The sequence below is a fragment of the Primulina eburnea genome, chromosome 10 (assembly GCF_022965805.1).
Source record: "Primulina eburnea isolate SZY01 chromosome 10, ASM2296580v1, whole genome shotgun sequence".
NCBI lineage: Eukaryota > Viridiplantae > Streptophyta > Magnoliopsida > Lamiales > Gesneriaceae > Primulina > Primulina eburnea.
Window position 1 is genome coordinate 27,445,262 of NC_133110.1, and position 6,716 is coordinate 27,451,977.

Genomic DNA, 6,716 nt, shown 5'->3' on the forward strand with positions numbered 1-6,716 from the left:
AGTCACTCGGCTCCATGACAGTCATTGAGGACATGGGTGAAAAGTCGAGCTCTAGACTATAAATTGAGAACTACTTCTACTCCTTATATTGATTTTAATTATATTTTCTTTAGTTATTAATCGCATCATTTGCATTTAGGTAGTTGCATGGCATTGCATTCATCTTTTTAAAAAAAAAAAGAAGAAGAAAACGAGAATGTCTCGCTCGGGCGGTCAAAACCGACCGCCCCAGCGGGCACTCGCATTTTCAAAAACAGAGTCGCCGCAAACTCCTCGCTATGCGAGAGATATGTTTTTTTCTAAATAGATTTTAAGCCGAGAACTCCTCGCTAGGGTGGACACAATTGACCGCCCTAGCGAGTCGCGCAGATTTAAAAACCTTTCCTCTTCTCTTTTCTTATCCACTTCAAACCCTACCCCTTTCCTCTCCAAATTTCGGCGCCCCCTCCATCTTTTGTGCTAAATCCATTTTATTTGGTGATTTTTCAGGGCAAAGACTCCATCTTGGTCCATACCCTCCACAAGGAAGCACTTAGGCTACAAGATTTTCTTCTCCGGTCATCTTCCACAGATTCCGGTGAGCTTCTCCGGCGAGCTTCAACAATTTTCCGGCGGTTTGATACTTTGTGCACTCCAATCTCTACATGGCACCCAAAAGATCTAAGGTAACTCATGGTGCTTCTGGTTCTCGGTCTACTCCGTCTATGTTTGTGAATGATAATGCTAGGGAGAGATATGAAAATGCTAGACTACATAGGAAACCAATCCCTGAGCGAGGATTTAGCTCGTCTATTATCCATCATTTTGCGGAGTTCCAAGTAGCAGGAAGAGGGTGGACTGCCTTTGTGGCACAACCGAACGCAGCAGTGGTTCCGGTTGTGCGTGAATTTTATGCCAATGCTCCGGAGGGGAATGAGCACAAGGCATTTGTGAGGGGACATCTAGTCCCGTATGATTCCCATACGATCAATGACATGTTGGGTCTACCGCCGGTGGATGATTCGGTGTTTCAGGCGTAGGTGCTTAACCCGGATTATGATTTGATTATTCGCACACTCTGTTATCCGGGCACCACGTGGAAACAACCGGGGACGTATACGGTTTTTCTTGAAAATTTTTTGAAAGTGGACGCGGCATTGTGGTATGCGTTTTTGTCTAAGAGATTGATGCCGGTCGGTCATACGAGTGATGTGCAGCGTGAGCGGGCGGTTGTTCTTTATGCCATCTATACTGGGATGGTGATTGATGTGGGCAGGCTCATTTTCGGACAGCTTAACATGTGTATAAACAGCAGCAATTTGGCTTTTTACTTTCCGACGATAGTGACTGAGCTGTGTGCCCGAGCGGGGGTGATATTTGCAGATGATGATGAGTGGTTACCGCCGATGAGAGCCATTGATGAGGCTCTTTATAGAGCGAAGAGGGAGAAAAGACAGGCTGAGCTGGCCGAGGAGGTATTTTTCGATTATGGGGGAGCAGCTCAACCACCTCCGGCCTTAGGACATGCACCACCACCTCCGCAGCCACGCCGCCGTGCCATGCGAGATCGCATCGACGAATTGGGCGCTTGGGCCACTTATCAGACTGAGTACCAGGCCGTTAATCAAGCCCACATTCAGAACATCGAATACCTGGTGCAGGGGATCTCAACTCATTTGGGCATCGACACGTCCGGACGGCCACCTACACCAGCATACCCGCCACCCTTCCAGTTTCAATACCATTATCCTATGCCCCCAGCGGCTGAAGAGGGAGTCCCACCGCCTGAGAATGAGGAGGAGGACGATTTCTGATTAGGGGAGTTTACTGTTTCCCCTTTCTTTTTGTTTTGCATATTCTATCTTTGCATTTACATTCATGAGTTTTTTTATGTTTTTAGTGTTTGTTTCGTTTTGTGCACTGAGGTCATTGCACAACTCTAGTATGAGGGGGGTAGATTGTTATGTTTGCTTAGTTAATTGGTTTTAAATTGTTGCATTTCTTTTATTTGTTGTCGTTTATGGTGAGAAGACATAGTGTATGAGCCAATGATGATGTTGAATTGATAGTATACAAAAGTATTGATTGGGTCACCTCATGAATGGTACTCTTGATTTTTAAAGCATGAATTTTGGCGTAAAGTTGAACTTTTTGAGCACATATGTGTGGGGACTAGAATTTTGTAGGAATAATGGTGAAATTTGAAGGTTTTGTGTGGTTAACTTGAAATGCATCATTTATGAGTTGATTTAGCATGTAAACCCGTGAAAATAAGTCACTAATTGGGACCTTGAATGAGAACATGTGATTTGCCTTGAACTTTACATATACCCCTTTTTCAATGCACTGAATTAAAATATCATACTCCTAACCAGCTGTAATCCAAAGTATATATTCTTAGCCTAGGGAGTACACGTGTGAAAATTGTGCATAAAAAAAAATATATCGAAAAAGAAAAAATTGGTGGAGATGTAAGGTGAGGGGGAGCCGAAATAAAAGGAATGAAATTCTATTCCTGGGCTAAAAGTTGGAGATGTAAGGAGACGAGGAAAGTCAGACAAAAAGTCTTGACGATTGCACAATGAAAATGATCGGTGTACTCCCGACTGTTAGCCACTTGAGCTTATTTTCCTTCTTTTCGACACCCTTCTCTGCACTTAAGAATCGAATAAAGTTCAAATTATGGTTAGTGATAAATGGACACGGAGGTGCATGCTAGTGAGACTTGTATTGCAATGTTAATTGAGTGACTCGCATGATTTGATGATTGATCTATTTGAAGTACGAATGACTAGACCCATCATGACACACACACACACGTTCAAATTAGTGGCAAGATTTATGTGTAGATGAGAATGAGTATCCGTTTGTGATTTGACTTAAATTATGATTTGTATATGGGAAAGTTCACTGAGGCATGAGCATAACAATTGTTAACTCACCATTGACATTTACTTGTGTTGGTTATTTCTTGTTTGAGTATTTTGTGTTTGTTGTGTTTGTTTAGAATCTCGTGCTTTAACCTATTTTGCTCGAGGGCGAGCAAAAGGTTAGTATGAGGGGGTTGATAGGACTCGTTTTTACGTATTTTTAGTGTTGGTTTTGAGTCGCATTCATGCATCATATTAGTTTGTTTAGTTTAATTTTGCATCTTTTTAGCATTATTTAGCATTTGACTGATCTCGTGTATTTTGTGGTGATTTTGTAGGAATTGAACTAAAAAGTGGGAGAAACTTTGGCATAATGTCGAAGAGGATTCGCTAGGGCGGTCAAAAGTGACCGCCCCAGCGAGCATTGTGGTCTGACCGAGGATTTTTTGCGCGAGTGTCTCGCTAGGGTGGTCAAAAGTGACCGCCCCAGCGAAACCTGGGATATGATCGAGGAAGTTTATTCGAGGACCACTCGCTAGGGCGGTCAAAATATACCGCCCTAGCGAGAAGCGAGATTGAGAAAGATTTGTTTCCAAATTTTGAGGGACTCTATCCTACACCTAAACCTAACACACGAGATCAGCCGCCGTTTTTTTCACATTTTATCAGACTTTTCATCATTTTTTTTGGAGAGGAGGCTAGGAGCAAAGGAGATTTCGAAGACCTCGAGATTTCCACGCGTCGTGGCCGTCACCCGTCGTCATCTTTAGTATTTTCATTATTCAGTATTTGATTTCTTACATTGATTGTGGTTTTTATCATGAATTTCAGTAGCTAAAACTCTAGATTTGTTGGGATTTGAGGGGATCCTACCCCGTACTCGGTGTTTAATATTGTTTCTCGACGTTTTTATTAGTGATTTGCTTATGCTATTGTTCTTTCTTGTTTCAAGCGAAGCCTAGCTAACTTATTTTGATTATTTCATGTTGTTAATGATTTCGATAGAATAATTAACAATACGATCAAATAGTATAAACCACGGTTTTACAATTTTAGTAGATATACGGAATTAGGTACGTGTCTATAGTGATAGTTCACCCGGATGAAAGCTAGTGGATTCCATAGAATGTAATGCAATCTTGAACTGTTAAATATTTGAGGACACTTGAGTACTGCATGTTTTTGATTAGTAATAATATAGCTCGACAGAGTATATTAATTAGTCTAGGGAATTCCGTCGAATGCACGAGTAAAAGTCGAGTGTAGTTAGTTAAACACGAGTGGTAGGTGAACTGATAATTTCCCAACAAATTCATTTCTCAATTGATTTAATCCAAATTAATCATTGCGTTCTTGAACACGTTTTCTTTGCATTTTAATTATTTTAATTGTTTAATTTACATTAGTTTAATCATCAACTCAATTTATCCTTGCTAAAGAAATTTTACTTGAAAATAAAAATAGTGCAACGCAGTCCTTGTGGATCGATACTCGTATTCACTTACGTTTATTATAACTTGACTATCGTGCACTTGTGATATTTAAATCGAGCTTTCATTTATAAAATAAATTTTGAGACTATTCACTGTGCAAGTTTTGCTCGATCATATAATAAGGACATTTATAATATAGCTACACAAAATAACACATGGTGGATAGTTGCGTGAAATAGGACCTCTAGATCTTTTATTCCATAGTTATTTGTTATAAAAAGTTTGGTGTTATAATATAATTAAATTTATTTTCAATCTAGTTATTGGTGAAAACAAATCTGTCAATTGATTTTTCTAAATAAAATTGAGACTATTTTAATTGCAAGCATTAATATACATTTAAATACATACTCCTCGTGGGATCGACACTTGTACTCAAAAATACATTTTATTACAAACTTGACGTTATGCACTTGCAAGCAATTAAGAAAACATGCAACAGAAACTTGTGTTGAGGCAAAACTAACAAGATCATCTTTTCGAACTATTGAAAGAAATAGTGAACCACTTGATCTAATTCACAGTGATATATGTGATCTAAAAGGATGCAAACTCGCGGTGGAAATAAATAATTCATCATTTTTGTTAACAATAGCACAACATTTTTTTATGTGTATCTCCTCAAAGTAAGGATGGAGCTATTGACAAATTTGTCCTATATAAGAGTGAAGTTGAAAACCAACTTAGCAAGAAAATTAAGGTGCTAAGAAGTGATTGTGGAGGTGAATATGAATCACATTTGCTGAGTTTTGTGCTCAACACGGTATCAAACATGAAAAAACTGCACCTTATTCTCCTCAGGAAAATGGCATTGCAGAGAGGAAGAATCGCACCTTGAAAGAAATGATGAATGCGTTGTTATTAAGTCCAAGTTTACCACAGAACTTGTGAGGGGAAGCTATTCTAACAATAAATTACCTTAAGGTGCGAAAGAAGCAAAATAAAAGTCCATACGAGTTATGGAAAGATAGAAATCCTTCCTACCAATACTTGCGAGTGTGAGGGTGTCTTGCCAAGGTATTAGTATATATCCACTCTAAATAAAGTAAAGATAGGACCAAAAACTATTGATTGCATTTGCATTGGATATGCTCAAAACAATAGCGCATATCGTTTTCTTGTAAATGAATCTCAAATACCTGATATTCATAAGAATACGATAATGGAATCATGAAATGCTTCGTTCTTTGAACACATGTTTCGATACAAATCTAAGGTACGATATTTGCAAAATCACCCGATCAAGCATATGATTTGCTTGAACAGATTACCATTAACAGCTATAAGTGGCCGTCTGAGAGATCTGGAGTAAAGAAGCAAGCTGGAATTTATGCCATAGATCCTATTACATCACTCACCGCTTAAGTTTCAGCTTTAACAACTCAAATTGCAGCAATGAATAAGGCTAGTACATCAGAGGTTGAAAATGAATCGGTTGTTACTGAAGAACCACATATTCCTGATGAGGCTCATTATATCAACAATAGGAATTTTGGTGGCTACGGAGGATATCGAGGTAACCCTCCCCCTAACACTTATCATCCTGGTTTGAGAAATCATGAAAATTTTTCATATGCCAATAATAAGAATGTGTTGAATCCTCCACCGGGGTTCAATACATCAAAGGGGGATGGAAAACCTTCACTTGAGGATTTAGTTGGGACATTTTTTGTTGAATCTAGTAAAAGGATGGCTAGGACTGAATCTCGTCTTGATGGCATGGAAACTCACATGGGAAATATGGGAGCCACAATGAAATCATTGGAGACACAGATTGGTCAATTGGCTAATGCATTGAGAGATCAAAATAAAGGTCAATTCCCAAGTAACACTGAAGTGAATCCAAAGGAGCAATGCAAAGCTGTAACTTTGAGAAGTGGAAGAGAACTTGAGGTTAAAAATTCCAAAGAGAAGGATGAAAATGAGATAACTGTTGAAGAAGTTGAAACCGAGGGATCCAAAGCTGAAGTTGAAGTTGAACAACCTCCGGTGTTTAAGCCAATTCTTCCATATCCGCAGAGGTTCAAAAAGAAGAAATTGGATGATCAATTTGCTAAATTTTTGGAGATTTTCAAGAAGATTCACATCAACATTCCATTTGCTGATGCTTTAGAGCAAATGCCAAACTATGCAAAGTTCATCAAAGATGTGATGTCAAAGAAGAGGAAGTTGCATGAGTTCGAGACAGTTAAGTTGACCGAAGAGTGTAGCGCCATACTCCAAAGGAAACTACCACAGAAACTCAAAGATCCAGGGAGTTTTACTATTCCTTGTGTTATTGGTGGTTCTAGAATCAATAAAGCTTTATGTGATTTAGGTGCCAGTATTAATTTAATGCCTTTTTCTATTACAGGACTTTGGAGCTTGGCGAGGT